The sequence below is a fragment of the Apium graveolens genome, chromosome 8 (genome assembly GCF_009905375.1).
Source record: "Apium graveolens cultivar Ventura chromosome 8, ASM990537v1, whole genome shotgun sequence".
Taxonomy (NCBI): Eukaryota; Viridiplantae; Streptophyta; class Magnoliopsida; order Apiales; family Apiaceae; genus Apium; species Apium graveolens.
Genome location: NC_133654.1, coordinates 47,467,862 through 47,485,361, shown reverse-complemented (window position 1 = coordinate 47,485,361; position 17,500 = coordinate 47,467,862). Strand labels below are relative to the sequence as shown.

Genomic DNA, 17,500 nt, shown 5'->3' with positions numbered 1-17,500 from the left:
AAATCCCAGCATTCAGGAAGAGCTAACAGGAATTTAAGGTTTGAATCTTCAAGATCATACTCCTTATCAACCAATGACAAATCATTCAAGAGTTTGACAAATCTATCATATAAATCAGTCAATGACTCATTAGACTTTGAGTCAAAGTGTTCATACTCTTGAGTGAGTATTGTCTTCATGTTCTTCTTAATTGTATCAGTTCCCTGACACCTTGTTTTCAGAGCATCCCATATCTCCTTAGCAGTCTTGCAGTTAATTACCCTGTTTGACATTACATTATCAATGGTATGCAGTAAGTGTCGTACCTTAGCATCCTTAGCAATTGATGCGATATCTTCAGCAGTATAATCACTCTTCTCCTTTGGTACGGTCTTTGCTGCTTCACCTGCAACTGCAACAGCGAGCTTGGTTGGTTTGTGAGGCCCTTCCTTGATTCTATCAAGATATTCTGGATCTGTTGCTTCCAGGAACATGGTCATCCTTACCTTCCATATGGGATATTCAGATGGTCTCAGTATGGGAACTCTGATGGTCTCATACCGACTTTGAATTTGTGTCTTTGTTGGTTCTTCAGTTTTGGTAGGCTTAGTTGGAGTTTCTGGGTCAGACATGATTGTGTTTGGATCTTAAACTGTATGTGCGTTAACAGATCTGCTCTGATACCACTTGTTAGGTCACACACACTGTAGAGGGGGTGAATACAGTGTAAAGTACAATCAAATCAAACTTTAATATCTCAAGTAACAGAAAACAATCTTTATTGGAATAATAAACTCTGTTACAGTATGGAACTGTTACCTCTTAGTGATGAATAATTATCACGAGAGCTGCTAGGGTTACAATGAATAATCTTCTCGAATATGATAACACTTATAGTGTAAACCCTATGTCTGTGTTTATATACTACACAGTTACAAGATAATCGCTAATTGATATGGAATATACTTCTGCTTTCTAAAATATATCAATCAGATATCTTTTCTTCCAAGTATTCTATTCTTCATAGAACTCCTTCTTCATGCATATCTCTTCTTATGTTTATCTTGATCTTCTTTCCTTTAATCAGCTACTATCTTTATCTGAACGTCCTTCAGCACTTAAGTTCTGATATCCATCTTCTGATGATTATCTCCTGATAATATAAGTACTGATATCCTTAAGTCCTGACTTCCAGTAAGTACTGATTTATCCTGTTTAAGTAAGATCTGAAAACTAAACATAAATCATATTAGCCATGACATTATCAAATATATCTAACATTAATTAAGCCATATAATTTAATTAAGAAAATAAATTAAATCTGCAAAGATTAATTTATTGATTAATTGAATTAATTGATTAATTAATTCTGAATTAATATTAAGAATTTTCTAAATTATAATTGAATTAAAATCAGTTTTAATTCAGTAAGACAATTGAGATTGAACTGGCATGACGATCTAGATTGTCATACCGATTGTCATGCCAGGCCATTCCTGATTGTCTCACCGAAAGTTCTACTGGAAGGAGAATTGTCTTGCCAGTTCATTTTGATAGTCTTGCTAGTTCATTCAATTGTATCACCGAAAGTCATGGTGGTTCAACAGATTGTCTTGCTAGCTCAACGGATTGTCTCACCGATTGTCTCGCCAATTCAGTTGATTTATGGTGATTGAATATAAAGACAACCAATTCAGACAATTACAACAGACTACAACATTCAATCTACTCAAGAACAGATAGAGAAGCAGCCGCACAAATATTTCATCTCTCTCAACTGCTATTCAAGATCATTGATTTTCTAGCAATTAAAGTTAAATCCAAACCACTAGAAATCATTATCTTGTTCTTGTGTAACTATCTAGCGGATCATAATCCCTAGAACTTAATCTCAAATTGCTTTTAGCATTTGATCTTTTTATTGCAAAAATAAAAAAAGTTCATGTCGAATTTATTCTAGATTTGTGATAATTTATTTGAGATTAATCCCTTGTAAACGATACCTTTGTTGTAACATCTTTCAAGTTTAATAATAGTTTTATTTAACTTGAATTTTGTTTCACTTTTTTATTCCGCATTATATTCGATTAAACGGTATAGTTTGTATTCAACCCCCCCTTCTACAAACATATTGGGACCTAACAATTGGTATCAGAGCCTTCTGATTAACGAATAAATCAAGATCCTACACTTTTGTGATTTTTCAACTCCTTGAATTTTTATTTATTCAAAAATTCATAATGACTTCACAAAAAGTTGGAACCGTTAAAATTCCATTATTTGATAAAGAAAATTATATTATGTGGAAGAAGAAGATGCTCTTGTTTTTACAAGTGGCAAATCCCAAATATCTGAACTTGTTAAAGAAGAGTCCAAAAATTCCGATGGTTATTGAACCAGAGGTTATAGAAAATGATGTTGTGATTACCAAAGCTAGAACCTATGCAAAAGAGACTGAAGATTTTACTCCTGCTGAAAAGGAAGAAGCCTCCTTGGATGCCAGCCTTCAATTAATTTTAGTTGATTCCCTTGATCCCTTGATGAACAGACATGTGATGAACTGTAAAAATTCCAAACACATGTGGGAAACTATTGAGGTGATTAATGAAGGCACAGAGGAAGTTAGGGAGAATAAGTTAGAGATCCTAACCTCTGAGTATGAACATTTTAAATCCAATCCAGGAGAAGGAATTACTGAAGTGTTCGAGAGGTACAATGCATTGATCAACAACCTGAATATAAATGGAAAATATTATTCAATCAGGGAGATCAATAAAAAGTTTCTTTTAACACTGCCAACTTATCTTGATCATAGAATCACTGCCATGAGAGAAGCGAGAGATCTGAGTGAGATTTCTTTGGAAAGGCTCTATGGTGTGTTAAAAACCTATGAGTTGGAGCAGATTCAGCAGAAGGAAGTCTACGGGAAAGATATAGTGGTCAGCACATCTACTACTCTAGTAGTTGAAGGTCAACAACAACAACAACAACAATCTCAACAGTCAGAGAGAATGGTATAGTCTTCCAAGGCTGAGGAAAATGTGTTAGTAGCAGAATATGATCCTCCTACTACAAATCAATCCGGTGATGATTTTTACTCCTTGGAAGAGCTGGAGCAATTGGAAGATGAGTCAATGGCCCAGATTGTCAAGAGATTCTCCAATGTCAGATTCAAGAGAAATCCCAAGTTTAAGTACAAGTCCAACAACAGAATCCAGAAAGGTAGATCTTCATCCTCTAACACCAGCAGTGGTGGATACAAAATATGGATGGTTGATCGGAGCACCATTTGATGCTAACTGCAATGAGTTGGGACACTTTGCCACAGAATGCAGGAAGCCAAAGCAAGAAAGGAAGAACTCTTATGATTCAAATCAGAAGAGTAACTCTGAAAGGGCTTATCTGGCAAAGGGAAGAAGCTGGGATGATACTGATAGTGAAGATGAAGAAGTTGGGAATCTTGCTCTTATGGCTATTGATGGAAATACTTCATCGTCAAGAAAAGAGGTAAAATTTACTGATGCTGAATTAGTTTATCATCTAGGAGGTTCCTTAGATTGTGCTCGTCGTGATAATGAACTGTTAAGTCAGCAGATCAAAGACCTTGAGAAAGAGGTCAATGAATTAAGACTTGTGCACATTAATCAAGACAAATTAAAAGAACAAGTATCTTTTCTAGAGAATAGAGGTAACTGTTATAGACAACTCGAAACTATTCTCAAAGACAAGATCACCGGTCTTGAGACTAAGGTTAAAGCTTACTTTAATTCATGTTTGAAGGCTAAAGAGTTCTCCAGTAAGCAAGCTGTTAATCAAACATCTGGAATAGGTTTTGATTACAATGTTGTTATTGGAGAATTAGGCATAAACTCCCCTCCTCATGTATGTGCTAAAGGTAGGGAAGTACCACATGTGCTTAAGGGTGTTGATAAACCCCTCTATAAAGGATCAATTGCTGAACCATTTGATGAGACCTCCTTTATTATTCAAGAAGAAATACGTGCTGAAGATCGTTCTAATAAGAAGGTTGTTTTCAAGCCAAGTGTGTCGAAAGCTCCAGTCAAAGTTGTGAAAGCAACTAAGACTAACTCAGACACATATAAGTTGGATAACAAAAATGCCATGTCTAACATGCATAATTTGCCTGTTGTTAATCACTCTCATAAAGCATGTGGTGTTCCTAATTGTATGTCTTGTGCTTTTAATTTGATGTATGCTTATTTTAATGGTAAGCATGTTTCTAGTGAAGACTACTTCTCGTCGGCATGTGAATAATAGGAAGCATGATAGGTCTAAGACTGCTAGTCCTCCTAAGGCTAGAAAGGAGACATTTGTGCCTAAGCCTAAACAGAAATTTGTTAAGGTTGTTTACAAGGTCAAATGTCCAGTCATTGAGAAAGTTAAGAACATTAAAGTTAAAAATGTTGTTTTGCCTGACAAAGGTCAATTCTACAAGTATGCCGGGCCCATTCAAGTTTGGGTTCCGAAGAAGGTTTAATCCATTTGTATTGCAGGGCATTAAATAGGTGGAACTGGCAGTGTGGATTCTTGACAGTGGATCGTCAAGACATATGACCGGAGATAGAGCCCTGCTATCAAATGTGGTTGAGAAAGCTGGCCCAGTAATTACCTTTGGTGATAACAGCAAAGGTTTAACTGAGGGATATGGCTGTTTGCAAGCTGGTAATGTTATCATTGAACTTGTAAATATTTTCTGTATTTTTGCTATATTAATATAAGTTTTTATTTGCACTTTCTGTAATTGTAAATATTGTTTGAGATATTACAGTTGTTAGGAGTTAACAATTGTATGATATATGAAATTGAATGCTACTATCTCTTTGATGGATATTTGGTATTTAATTCATTGATATGTTTTTTTAATTAATTATATTAAAATAGTATGCAACATAATTATTGGTATCTAAAGTACTTGACAAGTATCGGTCAATGATATATTGTTAATATTTTGTTGCAGATAGTTGTGAGATTTTAAGTTCTAGTGAATTTATATAAGTTGTTATATCTGAAAGATTCACTATAATTTGAAATCAGCAGCATAGACATTCTTATTAATATTAATTTTCAACAAACAATGTTGTTGATTATAATTTTATTAAGATAGATTATGGAGCTTTTGACATGAATGGGAATTACTTAGACTTTACCCTAAGTGATCAATGCCTTAACAAAAACTCATTCATATTGAAAGTCAAAATCTTTCTTTCACTTCTTAATACTGCTAGGTCATCAGTCTGTATCTTATCAAAATCATTTATCTTTTTAGGCATAAAAACAGACTTATGCACTCGAACAGTTTTAGGAGAAAATCAAACTTCTTTCAACATTAGTGATTTCTTGTTTCATTTAAAATCTTTTAAAGTCACTATTGTACATCATCTCTCTCAAAAGATTAAAAGTATAATTTTCATTCATTATAGATCTTAAGTACATTTTATCTCTATATTGCCATATGTTCTGTGATACAGGTTCAGCCTCCAATGGCCTTCTTTCATTGACAGTCATGAGGTTGAAAACCCACAACATCTATCCCAGACTGTAAAGATAAACATAGAAACAGAACCAACCAACACTCTCTTACCACTAAAATGTAGTATGAATGAGCGTGAGGGAGATAGTGCCTTAGTGCACCACATAAGGAAGGTTCTGAAGTCAACCCAACAGCTCTGTCTCCTACAAAGATGAGTAGTATTTAAACCGAGACAACTGCTAGCCCCCATACATCTTCTCAAAAAGATGTAATGGCTGAAAAAGGCAAAAAAACAGTTACGAGATTTATCCTCTCAACAGGGTGCATCTATTGAAATTTGCCTGTCGGCCAGGGTATCCGATGTAATGTCACCACCTCAAACACAAACAATTCTTGATGCACAAGGAAAGGTTACACACACAAAGGAGGAGTTGATGGAAACAAGAGTTTCGACCATTTTAAGGTCAGATTCGATTGTTCAAGGTTCTTTAATGGACCAATTATCTTTACAGGTATTAGGAGAGGATATTGATCCAAAAGCCATATGTCAGTGGTCAGTGTTTACCTCCCCAGGCTTAAATCCCCTGGATACATCTGCGGATAGTGGATCTGACGTAGGCGCAGATCGGCAACTTGTTGACAATGATTCAGATATTACCTGATCAGTCACAAGGAAATGTCTTCACAGACATTAAAAGGGAACCTTGATATTTATGCTAAATTCTTTGGATCATTGTTTACCTTCCCAGAGTTCAAATCTGGAACCCTAAAAGGGAAACTAGAAACTTGTAGATTATGACTCAGATTCATCTGACGAGTTTAACAAGGATGGGGATTTGCGAACTCCCATGCCCCACATGTGACCTCCTTAAGGACGACTAAGGTGATTTTCCTTGCAGGTACAGCTGAATTTTGGAGTTATGAGAGGAGTGATACACTTGTGAGAATGAGTGTAAACACGAGTGGAGAGAAGAGTGAAACACATGTGAGGTACACTAAACAAAATCACACACTCACAGTGAGGAAGAAAGAGAAACTACTTGTTATTTCTTTTCCAACCAAGTGAAACATGAGAACTCCTTCAGACAATGACATACATTCCTTCTCTAAGAGGGAGATAAAAGCTTAAGTATTAGTTTGGAGGATTCCTCAACTAAGGGGAGAAATAGCAGGGAGGAAAGAAAAAGAAAAAGGTAAAGCACGTGTACACTACACCACACCATTGTTGTTTGTAACTACAGATCCTATTATACGGGAGAGGTGGTAAACACAAGGTGATCTCCTTTAAGCAGTTGATTCTCATAGGGGGAGAAGCAAGAGAGATATGTGCTTCTCAATAGGAAATGTGGTTGTACAAAAGAAGATGAAACTACTTGAAGATATGTTCAGTCTAGAGGAACGTCTATTTGGAATCTGGAAAATGCTAAATATTATCCAGAACTTTTCTGCTATTTACTTTGCATTTCTGTTTATATCTTTTTCTTATTTGTTAGTTGAGTTATCATCTAGGTATTTGTTGTTATTGTCTAACAAACAAATAGGGGGAGATTGAAAGGCATATGTCATAGCCTATTTATTTATTCGAGGATTTAACTCAACTCAAATAAGAATGTAACAAGTAAATAGTGGTTCTATCGTCAAAGAGATCTCTCAAAGTAACATTTGTCAAAGGATTCAGAAACAATGTTCATCTGCAGACTTGAGGAATTACTTCACTGGAAGAAGTTCAAGAAATTGATCAAGCCTCAGTAATATAAATCAAGATTGTGGATTTAATCAAGTGACAGAGATCTCGTCAGGGTATCAAATAGTTACAAGGATTTAATCTGAAGAAAATCAAGTTATTAAAGTCAAGACATGAAGAAACGTCACAAAAGTTAGTTATTCATGAACCAGACAGTACATCGAGTGTCAACATTGAAGTGGTGGAATTGATTCATAATTTTCAGAAGATTTTCAGAAGAATGGTTGATGTTCAAGGGTAGTATTAATTCTCTATTAATTAATTAAGTCATATCATTTAATTAAGAAAATAAATTAAATCTGCAAATATTAATTTATTGATTAATTGAATTAATTGATTAATTAATTCTGAATTAATATTAAGAATTTTCTGAATTATAATTGAATTAAAATCTGTTTTAATTCAGTAAGACAATTGAGATTAAACTGGCATGACAATCTGGATTGTCATACCGATTGTCATGCCAGGCCATTCCTGATTGTCTCACCGAAAGTTCTACTGGAAGGAGAATTGACTTGCCAGTTCATTTTGATAGTCTTGCTAGTTCATTCAATTGTCTCACCGAAAGTCATGGTGGTTTAACAGATTGTCTTGCTAGCTCAACGGATTGTCTCACCGATTGTCTCGCCAATTCAGTTGATTTATGGTGATTGAATATAAAGACAACCAATTCAGACAATTACAACAGACTACAACATTCAATCTACTCAAGAACAGATAGAGAAGCAGCCGCACAAATATTTCATCTCTCTCAACTGAAATTCAAGATCATTGATTTTCTAGCAATTAAAGTTAAATCCAAACCACTAGAAATCATTCTCTTGTTCTTGTGTAACTATCTAGCGGATCATAATCCCTAGAACTTAATCTCACATTGCTTTTAGCATTTGATCTTTTTATTGCAAAAATAGAAAAAGTTCATGTCGAATTTATTCTAGATTTGTGATAATTTATTTGAGATTAATCCCTTGTAAAAGATACCGTTGTTGTAACACCTTTAAAGTTTAATAATAGTTTTATTTAACTTGAATTTTATTTCACTTTTTTATTCCGCATTATATTTGATTAAACGGTATAGTTTGTATTCAACCCCCCCCCCCTTCTACAAACATATTGGGACCTAACAAAAAGGCAACTTTGCACTGGACATAAAACTTGCATCTATTTTTTTACCTTTTCATGTGCTGGAGGTGGACGGTCAATTGTATCAACACCAATACAATCATTGACACCTTCATTTTCCATCAACTCTTATGCAGCTACCGGCTCCACAGTCAAATCATCTGCCCTTTATTTTGCACCTCGATAACTATCTTCCTCAGAAAACTTTGGTGACAAGTGAAGATTTGATGCCCCAATCAGTGCCCTTAATTCTGCAATCTCTGACATCAAAGTTTCTGTTTTTTTGTCAAATTCCTCTATTCTTTTCTCAAATTCCTCCTCCCTCTTTTTATCACGGGCGATCAATTCATCTTTACTAATTCGGTTCTTTCCCCCTCTCAGCAAATTGAAATAAGTTGTTGAGGTTACAAAACTTCCAACTCCACGAACCCTATCGGAATGCTCAGGGGTTTCTAGTACGGCAGAGAGAACATCATTGCTCCCGGATGGTTTGAATTTACCTTTTCCTTGCATCTCGACTAAAGAATCCTGTTAACATGCTAACAATTAATCAGGTTGTGAAGAGTAGGTTTGTCAATGTTTACAAAGTATAAGAAGTATTGCATATGGTCTTATAATTTTATCAAATTTCTTCGCAAGGTCCTCATCAATCACATCCGCCGGGTCCTTTGGTATACGATCTTTTTTCCAGAAAATTGCCCGATTAGGTTTTTTTCCCAGCTTCAATCACCTTGTTTTCACCTGATTAAAAATTAAATATTAAAAATGTAAATGTAAATTAATATTAAAAAGTATCTCCCATTCACGATGTCAAGTATAGCAACTAATTGACTAATTGTGAGTAGAAAATGAAGATAATGCAGTGCCGAAATTACATAATGCTAATAAAATCTTACTTCTTCTTCTTCTAGACCAATATATCCTTTTCTTGACAGTCTATGGGGATACTTTCGCTTATGAACTCTTTCACTTTGTTTTTTTATTAATTTTCTGCATACAAATAAATCGTAAAAATGTATTAGATTTTTTAAAAATAGGTCAAGACTAAAGATATGCAAAATAAAAAAAAACTAGCACATGCCTGCCATTTTTTGTGGTCCTTTCTGCAACAAACCGTCTCCAGGACTCCTTACCGACGAATGCATACTTCTTAGGAGGCTTATACAGCTTCTTCCTTTTTCCAATATACGACATCATATACTCGGTGGTTAATTTGGTCTTGAATTACCTCCATTACACACCGTCCGACTGTAGACATGTTTTCTCAAGTTCTGGAGGCACCTTGAAGGTATCCTATATAACTAAATGACAAACAAACAAACAAGTTACAATAATTATTATCTTAATTAATCAATTGTTATATGACATGATTCAACCATCTGATTGTGTGTTTATATGCATTTACAATAAAATGGAATGCAATTTCAAAACTATAAAGATGATCATACCTCAATATCATTCCAAATCTTTTGTTTCAATTTCGTTGCTACTGTGAGCCAACTAGGAATATGAATTGGAACCATTGTCCTCGCTAGCATGCCAATATAGGACTGTAATGTGTGTCTGGTATCTCCAACTGGAATTCCAATGCCATTACATCACACTTTGAACTTCTTTTCTTGAGCTCTTTTCATGACTACTTTGTGCATAGCACAAACACTTCGTTTTGATCCACAAGATGAATTCTTTGTGGAGTGTGTACTAGTTATTTTCGGTGTCAGTTCTTAAGCTTTAGAAGTTTCCTCCATGGAGGATTCTGTTGTTTGTGCTTCTTGCGATGCTTCATGTTGTGGAGCATTAGATTTATGTTCTTATATTTCTGATTCTTTTACCTCTTCCTGCTTATCCTGATCTTGCACAAATTTGACTTTACGTGCAATGCACTTCTTTGCCATTTTTTAATATATCTGTAAATTGTAATTAGCTTAGCATAAGGCAATATTTATGCATATATTAAATCACAAGACAATATTAAATCACAAGGCAATATTTAATCACAAGGCAAGATTAAAACATGAAATTAAATCTCCTTACTAGAATTACCAATTAATATGAAATTTCTAATTTTTTTATCACTTAATGGAAAATCTAAATTAAATCACAAGAAACTAAATTAAATCTCCTTACTAGAATTAGCAGTTAATATAAAATTTCTAATTTTTTTATCACTTAATGGAAAATCTTCTTACTAGAATTAAATTTAGTTTCTTAGTTTTCGGTAATAACTTCTTAATTGGCTAAAAAGATACATATTATTTGATGCAAAAATTAAATCACAAGGAAATATTAATTTACAAGGCAAGATTAAAACATGAAATTAAATCTCCTTACTAGAATTAGCAGTTAATATCAATTTCTAATTAAATCTCCTTACTACAAGTCTTCTGCTTCTATTTAGATTAAAACAAGGAAGCATTTAATATTATATATTAAATTGATTTTGATGTTCAAATTAAAATGAAGTACTAATATGGATCACTTCTTGATCCAAATTCCCTCTCCATTCTCTCTTCGATTTCCAGAAGTAGGCACTGCATCAACGACATTAACATCAATATCAAATGCAAGGATTTTAGAGCAAAAAAGGTGGTTTTTCCAAGATCGTGTTTCCTAATTCATCGTCATTATACATTTTATGATAGTCGCAACTCGTTGAGGTTAATACGACTGACCATGTAGAATCAACTAGATCTTTAACGTATAAAATTTGCTTCACTTGGTCAACCGACACATATTTATCATTTTTGTGTCCTTGTCGACTAAGACCCACGAGTGTGAAGCCAAGATCATCTATCTTCACTCCCTTGTCGTTGTCTGCCCATCTACACAAAAATAATGGGGCTTTAAATGCATGATAATCTAACTCCCATATTTCTTCAATCCTTCCATAAAAGGTCATATCGCTCTCCACGAGATTTAAATCTTTAGCAATAGAAACGTGGACCGTCTTAGCTACTAAGGAGACATCACTATTTTGTACAACCCTTGCATTATCTCTGTCTTTTGTGAAGTAACACACCCCATCTACTAGATAGCCTTCAAAAGACAAAACAGTGAATGACGGTTTGCATGCAATTCATCTTATCGTTTGTGAAACAATTTCACCATTCTCTGTTTCATCATTAACCTTTTGTTGAAACCGGTCCGCAAAAAGCCGATTGTGCTCACCAATCAGCCACTGAATGGTTTTCTTTCTCCCTCCATAAATATATTCAAGATATTCCTTGTGCATCCTTGCAAATTGCACAAGCTAAATTAAAAACAACAAAAATGTTGTCTGAAAAAAATTTATTAAAAAAAACAGACTTACATAATATATGGATGAACTTCAGGATTGTTTAGAAGCACATGTAAATGCACCTCGTCCCGTTCTCCTTCTTCCACCGACTTTATAATTGCAGCGGATAATGGACCAGAAAGCTTGCTGCCATGGTCCTTCGGAAGACCGGCAGTTGTGCAACTCTTCTTAGCAAACGCTGCACAAAATTCAACGGATTCTTCTCCAAGATATCTTTCCGCTATACAACCTTCCGGATAAAAACGGTTTTTCATATAGCTTTTGAGCACTATATTAAACCGTTCGAAAGGAAACATCCATCGATAGAAAACAGTTCCACATAGTCACAATTCTCTGACCAAATGAACGGTGAGATGTATCACATCAAAAAATAACGGAGGAAAAATCTTTTCTAGCTCGCACAATGTTAGTACCACATCGGCTTGCAATTTTTCCAGTTTTGATACATCTATAACCTTGTTACACAAAGAGTTAAAAAAAACACAACCTGATAATGATAACCCTAACATTTTTGGGGAGAACGAGCTGAATTACGACCGGAAGCAACTATTGAAGGAGTATGTGGTAGTCATGGGACTTGATCCCAAACAACTTCACATCAGCCATTGATACACAGTTTTTAATATTCGACCGTGTCCATCTGGAAGTTTCATTGATAATAGTAATTTCAACACTTTTCGTTTTTCGGCCTTTGTAAGAGTAAAAACAGAAGGAGGTAGGTAAGTTCTCTTTACACCTACTTGCGGAGCTAAATCAAGTCTAATCCCCATTTCCATCATGTCATTATGAGATAATTCACTGTCTTTAAACTTGTGCTTTATATTAAGTAGTGTCCTAATCAAATTGCCGCACACATTTTTCTCAATGTGCATAACATCGTGACAGTGACGTACATTGATGAAATCTCCAATATTCTAAGTCAAAAAAATTGACTTTTTCTTCCGTGGACAGTCTACCTTCTTTTCCTTCTTTACTTCTTTTCCAAAAGTAAATTTAATTTGTTCTTGTTGCTCTAAAACCTATTCTCCAGAAAGGGGTTGACGTGGTTGTCCGAATTCTTAATCGTCATTAAAAGCCGCTTTCTTCCTTCTATAAGGATGATGCCTAGGCAAATAGCGATGGTGACCTTGATAACACATCTTCCTATTATGGGATAAATATTTAGCAACAGTGTTATCACCACATACAGGACAAGACATATACCCCTGATTCACGCAACCTGATGAATTTCCGTATGCCAGGAAGTCATTTATCATCCATAACAACATTGCTCTTAGGGATGGCAATTTGTACCGAACCGATGGATACCCGATTCGTACCGATCCGATCGGGTTTTACCGAACCCGAATATTTTGGGTTTGGATTCGGGTTCAGGTTTGATTTTTAAACCCGAATCATTTTCGGGTCGGGTTTGGGTTTAATGCATACCGTTTCGAACCCGACCCGAAAACCCGAAAACCATTCCGTTCCGATCCGAACCCGATCCGAAACCCGTGTTAATATATAAATAATATTTTACATTTTATAAGTAGTAATATAATATATAACATAATATATTACTAATATTAGTACTAAAAGTTTATACTTTTTATAAACTATTGCATTAAAGTCATTTAAATATGTTTTTAGCAGCATGTTCAATACAAGTATACTAAAGGTCGAGATTGTTGTATTATTTCACCAACAATTTTATTCATAGAGACATGATCCATTGTCTTCTCTGAACTCTCTAATTCAACCCCAAAAATTTCAGTATCGTAATATTTATGAGCACTTTGCTCAAATCGTATCCTAGTAATTTTTCACTAGAGTTTGTGCAAATTAAGGTGCAATTTGATGGTGATCTACAAACCCGAACCCGAACCGAACCCGATGGGTTCGGGTTTAGTGGTTCGGGTTTTTCCGGGTTCGGGTTCGGATTTGGCAAAAATAATCGGGTTCGGGTTTGGTTTTTGCTAAACCCGTTTCGACCGAACCGATTGCCATCCCTAATTGCTCTTAAAGTGAAAAAAGAATTTGTACTAGCATCGTATACATTTGGCTCACCTTCTTCCCATAGCTTCAGCAAATCATCAATCAACGGTTGTAGAAATATATCAATGCTATTACCAGGCTCATGTGGACCAGATACTAGTACAGTTAACATCATAAACTTCATCTTCATGCATAACCATGGAGGAAGATTATAAATTACCAAAACTACTGGCCAAAAACTGTACCAATTAGTTAGACCGTTATTATGTGGGTTGATACCATCTGTCGCCAAAGCTAAGCGGAGGTTCCTTGGCTCATTACCGAAGGTTGGCCACCTATAATCAACATTCCGCCAAGAAGGTGAATCCGCTGGATGACGCATTTGGCCATCTTGAATTCTTTTGTCAGAATGCCAAGTCAAAAGTTTAGCGGTTGAAGCAGATTTAAACATCCGTTTAAATCTGGGAATAATTGGAAAGTACTACATTACTTTTGCCGGAATATTAACCCTAGCTTTCCCATCCTTCCCCAGCTTCCAACGAGATAAACGATACTTGGGACACTCAGAAGCATTCTCGTTTACACCCCTGTACAGAACACACTCATTCGGACATGCGTGGAATTTGATATATTCGAGGCCTAAATTAGATAAGGTCTTCTTTGCTTCGTACGCATTAACGGGCAGGACATGATCCTCAGGAAGTAAAGAACCCACAGAAGATAGTAGGTTAGTAAATGCATTATCGCTAATACCAAATCGCGCCCTCCAGTTATGCAATTTTAACATTGAATTTAGTTTACTGCATTCACTACCCTCATATAAAGGTTGTTGAGCATCAGCTACAAGCCGCTTGAATTCATACGAACCTTTATCGTAATCATCAGCCCCCGAATAATTATATGCTGCTTCACAAACACCAAAGGCTGTCGTGGGATCAGGATTAGGATCAGGAGTCTGATTGGTGTTAGAAGCAGCAGTTGACCTAGAAGTAGTATTAGATTCCCCATGCCAAATCCATTTAATGTAACCCAAGCTAAACCCATTCTTATACAGATGACCCCTAATAAATTTTACAGAGAACTTTTTGAAATTACCGCAGCGTGAACATGGACAAGGTATGCTCTTATGATCTTTACTATTATCTTCGACATAAATCAAAAAAATTTCAACCCCGATTTCGTACTCTAATGTGTCCCTGTCTTTCCCGATCCATGTTTTATCCATATGTTATTCCATCTATACAGGACCTACCTAATTGTCATTACGAATATATAATTAAAAACGGGTTTCATATGTATATATATATAAGCTCATGTTATGATAACGTACATTAATTTAACTACCTAAAAATGTAAAAATATGCTACCATAAATGGTTGATTACACTATAATGAGGTAAGAATACACTGTAATGAATCATTCAAAACATTCAAGTATAACAAATTGCAAGCATTATACAAAATCCAAACAGTGTGCATTCTTAATCGAACAAAAATTTAACATTCAGTGAGTAATCAAATTGCAAGCATTCAAATTTCAACTTTAAATTGCAAGTATAAAAATTTTATAATAACAATTGTGCATAATAAATCCAAACTCCAACAAAAAACATGTACGTATAAAAACAAAGAACAAAAAATCGAAAGCAACATTTAAGTATAAAAACAAAGAACAAATCCAAACTCGAAAAAAAACCAACATGCAAGTATAAACACTCAATCGAACAAAAAATCGAAAGTATGTACCTTAGCAAACAACGATTTGAAACCAAAATCGAACCAATCAAAACTCGAACCAATTGAACCCCGACTCGAACCCAGACTCGAACCCAAATGAACTCCAAGTTATAAATCGAACCTTTAATCCCTAAAACTGAAAGCTCCAACCTTTAATCCCTAAAATCCATGCTTAATCGAACAAAACAAAATGAGAAAAAAAGGAAAAGAAGTTAGGTTAAACTGAAAAAGAAAGAAAAAAGTTAAAGAAACAAAATGGAGAAGAAGTAGGAAGAAAAAATGAAGAAGTTTGTAAAGAAATCGAAAATTTCAAAAGGGGGAGAAGAAGTTAGGTCTGAAATCGGGGAAGAAAAGAGAGAGAATTACCTGTTTTTGTCTGAAAAGGGGGAGAGAATGTTTCTTATTTGTTTTTAAATTTTTGTCTGGAATATTTCTTTTTTTAAAGAGGGGGGGGGGAGACAAATGCAATAAAAATTTTCTATTTCAGAGAAGCGGGAAGTATTGGGGGGAACTTATTTGGTAAAAATTTGGCTAAGGCGGGGCAGAGAATGAGATCGCGCTTAAAAATTTTAAAGACAAGTTTTAGATATCGGTTAAAGGATAAATCGATGCATAGTTTAGTAAAAGACATCGGTTCTATTAAATCCGATGTAAAAGAGCCCTTTTAACATCGGTATCATTAGAAACCGATGTCTAAAGGGCGATGTCTAATGCACTTTTTCTAGTAATGACTACTCACCCACCCCACTTTCACTTCCCGACACTTCCCCCTCATCAGACTTTTGAACCTGCCCATCCGCTACACGCACCATCACACCCCACTATCGTCATCATCCCCATCATCGCTATCACCCCCATCGATTCCCTTCAATTTTCCTCATGTAATTCCTCTCTGATTGGTGTAAGAAATATTAGTGATTTTAGCGCTAGTGTGGTATTTTGGTAATATAAAATAGTGGTTTCATATATGGTATTGATGAGTAATCTATACTATACTATTATAAGCAAACAAGGGAATAATTTGGTTGGTTGGTTCACACCTTCTAAAAATAACAACCTTTGTACCTTCTAAAAATAACAATTTTTTTACAATTAAAAAACGCACATATAAAAATAATCAAATAAAATAATGAGTTAAAAATGACTCATGCACGGCTCATACATAGGTTTAAAAGAATATAGAGTTAAAAATGAGTTTCCGACGCACTAAAATTTTAAATATAAAATTAAAAGTATAAGTATTAAGATATGGGTACCATATTATCAAATTCATGCATTAATGTTTTGATTTAATAATATATAGTACAAATATCTAATACAATTATTAAATTTATACGGAATACTATAGGGATCGTTAAATTCAATATAAAAGATATCTCAAAATCGTCAAATTTAAAATTTTTAAAATTTTAACTGTTTAAAGTTTGAATCCGTCAATAAAATCATGTAAAAAATGTATCATTACTTTCAATAATATATATTTACTATATTGTATTTTATTACATTTTTTAATTTCTTTTCTATAATAAAAATTTATATATTATATAAACAATAAAATTACAAATGATAAAATGCACAAATTTATAGCTATACTATTATGAGCGAAATATAATGTTGTTAGGTCAATGGGTAACACCTTATAAAATTTGTTAACTCTTTCCAAATAAGAACTAAAACAAACATAGTTTATATAAAAATATTAAATCACATATTTGACATAACTACAAATTCTTTCAATTATAATCTGAAGCGAGATTTTTAATAGTACTCAATTTCTTTCGGCCTCCGTTAGCGAGAAATCAAACACTTTCAAAATTAATTTAAGTTATTTAAATTTTAATATCACAACATGAAAAGCTAAAATGAATATATAATTTAAAAATATAAAATCAATTATCAAACTTAACATTCTTTCAATTATAATCTATTTTGAAATATTTAATAGCACTCAACTTCGAAAGAATCTCTTTCGGTAGGACCATACTTTGCATAAATAATACATATAAATCCAATATACGTCTGAAATATATGCATTCGAATATAAGAAAAAACTATTATTACTCATATTTGAAATAAAGCGAATATTAAATATATTAAAATACAGAATAGATAATTATATATAACTTATACATTTTTACAAATTTTATATAATTATA

General features: G+C 34.1%; 1 long non-coding RNA gene across 1 annotated transcript; it reads right to left on the bottom strand.

The window, feature by feature from the left end:
• Window positions 1-1,168: 1,168 nt before the first annotated feature.
• Window positions 1,169-9,330, bottom strand: LOC141676676 (uncharacterized). The gene is made up of 3 exons (XR_012557110.1): window positions 9,233-9,330; window positions 8,388-9,077; window positions 1,169-1,205 (listed from the first exon to the last, which is right to left on the bottom strand). It is a non-coding gene; the product is annotated as an uncharacterized LOC141676676 (long non-coding RNA).
• Window positions 9,331-17,500: the final 8,170 nt, after the last annotated feature.